The sequence below is a fragment of the Scyliorhinus torazame genome, chromosome 3, assembly GCF_047496885.1.
Source record: "Scyliorhinus torazame isolate Kashiwa2021f chromosome 3, sScyTor2.1, whole genome shotgun sequence".
NCBI lineage: Eukaryota > Metazoa > Chordata > Chondrichthyes > Carcharhiniformes > Scyliorhinidae > Scyliorhinus > Scyliorhinus torazame.
Window position 1 is genome coordinate 376994077 of NC_092709.1, and position 4295 is coordinate 376998371.

Below are 4295 nucleotides of genomic sequence, written 5' to 3' on the forward strand. Positions count from 1 at the left end.
CCCTGGTTAACACTGCTGTCTTACAGTGCCAGGGTCCCGGGTTAACACTGCTGTCTCACAGTGCCAGGGACCCGGGTTAACACTGCTGTCTCACAGTGCCAGGGACCCGGGTTAACACTGCTGCCTCACAGTGCCAGGGACCCGGGTTAACATTGCTGTCTTCCAGTGCCAGGGACCCGGGTTAACACTGCTGTCTCACAGTGCCAGGGACCCGGGTTAACACTGCTGTCTCACAGTGCCAGGGACCCTGGTTAACACTGCTGTCTTACAGTGCCAGTGACCCGGGTTAACACTGCTGTCTCACAGTGCCAGGGTCCCGGGTTAACACTGCTGTCTCACAGTGCCAGAGACGCGGGTTAACACTGCTGTCTCATAGTGCCAGGGACCCGGGTTAGCACTGCTGCCTCGCAATGCCAGGCACCCGGGTTAACACTGCTGCCTCACAGTGCCAGGGACCTGGGTTAACATTGCTGTCTCACAGTGCCAGGGACCCGGGTTAACACAGCTGTCTCACAGTGCCAGGGATCTGGGTTAGCACTGCTGTCTCACAGTGCCAGGGACCCGGGTTAGCACTGCTGTCTCTCAGTGCCAGGGACCCGGGATAACACTGCTGCCTCGCAGTGCCAGGGACCCGGGTTAACACTGCTGCCTCACAGTGCCAGGGACCCGGGTTAACACTGCTGTCTCACATTGCCAGGGACCCGGGTTAACACTGCTGTCTCACAGTGCCAGCGATCCGGGTTAACACTGCTCTCTCACAGTGCCAGGGACTCGGGTTAACACTGCTGCCTCACAGCGCCAGGGACCCGGGTTAACACTGCTGTCTCACAGTGCCAGGGACCCGGGTTAACACTGCTGCCTCACAGCGCCAGGGACCCGGGTTAACACTGCTGTCTCACAGTGCCAGAGACCCGGGTTAACACTGCTGTCTCACAGTGCCTGGGACCCGGGTTAACACTGCTGTCTCACAGTGACAGGGACCCGGGATAACACTGCTGTCTCACAGAGCCAGGGACCTGGGTTAACACTGCTGCCTCACAGTGCCAGGGACCTGGGTTAACACTGCTGTCTCACAGTGCCAGGGACCAGGGTTAACACTGCTGTCTCACAGTGCCAGGGACCCGGGTTAACACTGCTGTCTCACAGTGCAAGGGACCCGGGTTAACACTGCTGTCTCACAGTGCCAGGGACCCGGGTTAACACTGCTGTCTCACAGTGCCAGGGACCCGGGTTAACACTGCTGTCTCACAGTGCCAGGGACCCGGGTTAACACTGCTGTCTCACATTGCCAGGGACCCGGGTTAACACTGCTGTCTCACAGTGCCAGGGATCCGGGTTAACACTGCTGCCTCACAGTGCCAGGGACCTGGGTTAACACTGCTGTCTCACAGTGCCAGGGACCAGGGTTAACACTGCTGTCTCACAGTGCCAGGGACCCGGGTTAACACTGCTGTCTCACAGTGCAAGGGACCCGGGTTAACACTGCTGTCTCACAGTGCCAGGGACCCGGGTTAACACTGCTGTCTCACAGTGCCAGGGACCCGGGTTAACACTGCTGTCTCACAGTGCCAGGGACCCGGGTTAACACTGCTGTCTCACAGTGCCAGGGACCCGGGTTAACACTGCTGTCTCACATTGCCAGGGACCCGGGTTAACACTGCTGTCTCACAGTGCCAGGGATCCGGGTTCACACTGCTCTCTCACAGTGCCAGGGACTCGGGTTAACACTGCTGCCTCACAGCGCCAGGGACCCGGGTTAACACTGCTGTCTCACAGTGCCAGGGACCCGGGTTAACACTGCTGTCTCACAGTGCCAGGGACCCGGGTTAACACTGCTGTCTCACATTGCCAGGGACCCGGGTTAACACTGCTGTCTCACAGTGCCAGGGATCCGGGTTAACACTGCTCTCTCACAGTGCCAGGGACTCGGGTTAACACTGCTGCCTCACAGCGCCAGGGACCCGGGTTAACACTGCTGTCTCACAGTGCCAGGGACCCGGGTTAACACTGCTGCCTCACAGCGCCAGGGACCTGGATTAACACTGCTGTCTCACAGTGCCAGGGACCAGGGTTAACACTGCTGTCTGACAGTGCCAGGGACCCGGGTTAACACTGCTGCCTCACAGTGCCAGGGAGCCGGGTTAACACTGCTGTCTCACAGTGCCAGGGACCCGGGTTAACACTGCTGTCTCACAGTGACAGGGACCCGGGTTAGCACTGCTGTCTCACAGTGCCAGGGACCCGGGTTAACACTGCTGTCTCACAGTGCCAGGGACCCGGGTTAACACTGCTGCCTCACAGCGACAGGGACCCGGGTTAACACTGCTGTCTCACAGTGCCAGGGACCCGGGTTAACACTGCTGTCTCACAGTGACAGGGACCCGGGTTAACACTGCTGTCTCACAGTGCCAGTGACCCGGGTTAACACTGCTGTCTCACAGTGCCAGGGACCCGGGTTAACACTGCGGCCTCACAGTGCCAGGGGCCCGGGTTAACACTGCTGTCTCACAGTGCCAGGGACCCGGGTTAACACTGCTGTCTCACAGTGCCAGGGACCCGGGTTAGCACTGCTGTCTCACAGCGCCAGGGACCCGGGTTAACACTGCTGCCTCACAGTGCCAGGGACTCTGATGTCTGGCTCACCGACCTATAGTTTGCTGGATTCTCCCTGCTTTTCTTACACAAGGGAATAAGATTGGCTATTGAAGGCCATCCTTGGACACCTTGGAGCCATATCTCTGAGCTCCCAACTATATCATTCCCCTTTACTTCTATTTCATCCATTTTCATTTGAATGCTCCGCGCGATCAGGTAAAAACCTGGAGGCGAGTCCTTACATTAACACTGCAATGAGGTTACTGTGAAAAGCCCCTAGTCGCCATATTCCGGCGCCTGTTCTGGGAGGCTGGTATGGGAATTGAACCGTGCTGCTGGCCTTTCTCTGCATCGCAAACCACTGAGCGAAAGCAGCCCCCTAATTCTTCACCGCAGAGGGCTGGGGAAGCTGGTTCAGTAAGTAAGTTCAAGGCTGAGAGAAACAGATTTTTTAACTGTACAGAGATCAAGAGTTTCTTAGGGCAGCTCGGTGATACAGTGGTTAGCACTGCTGCCTCACAGCTCCATGGACCGGGGTTCAATTCTGGCCTTGGTTGTCTGGGAGGAGTCTGCCCCCTCTCCCAGTGTCTACGTGGGTTTCCTCTGGCTGCTCCGGTTTCCTCCTACAGTCCAAAGAATAGCAGTTAGGCGGATTGGGCAAGATCAATGTGTGGGGTTACAAGGTTAGGGTGGAGAGTGGGCCTGGGTTAGTTGCTCTTTCTAAGGTCGGTGCAGACTTGATGGGCTGAATGTCCTCCTTTTGCCCTGTAGGGATTCTATAGATTATAGAACTAGGCATGCGAGTGGAGTTGAGGAATATCAGATTGGACCAGTCATGATCTGATTGGATGGTGGGGCTCGATGGGCCGAAGGCAACACTTCCCCTCTTTGGATCCTGACGTTTTTATGGTGTGAGGGGTGTGTGTGGAATACTCAGTTGAAGTCCAAAGTCAGGCGTGATCGTATTTAATGGTGGAGCAGGCTCGAAAGGTCATGTGGTCTCGTCCTAACCCAGTTTCCTGTGTACAGATTGGAGACTGTTTAATCCGGATTCCCCTGTGTGTACAGATTGGGGACGGTGTTTAATCCGGATTCCCCTGTGTGTACAGATTGGAGACGGTGTTTAATCCGGATTCCCCAGTGTGTACAGATTGGAGACGGTGTTTAATCCGGATTCCCCTGTGTGTACAGATTGGAGACGGTGTTTAATCCGGATTGCCCTGTGTGTACAGATTGGGGACGGTGTTTAATCCGGATTCCCCTGTGTGTACAGATTGAAGACGGTGTTTAATCCGGATTCCCCAGTGTGTACAGATTGGAGACGGTGTTTAATCCGGATTCCCCTGTGTGTACAGATTGGAGACGGTGTTTAATCCGGATTGCCCTGTGTGTACAGATTGGAGACGGTGTTTAATCCGGATTCCCCTGTGTGTAGAGATTGGAGACGGTGTTTAATCCGGATTCCCCTGTGTGTACAGATTGGAGACGGTGTTTAATCCGGATTCCCCTGTGTGTACAGATTATAGACCATGTTTAATCCGGATTGCCCTGTGTGTACAGATTGTAGACGGTGTTTAATCTGGATTGCCCTGTGTGTACAGATTGTAGACGGTGTTTAATCCGGATTGCCCTGTGTGTACAGATGGGGGACGGTGTTTAATTCGGATTGCCCTGTGTGTACAGATTGGAGACGGTGTTTA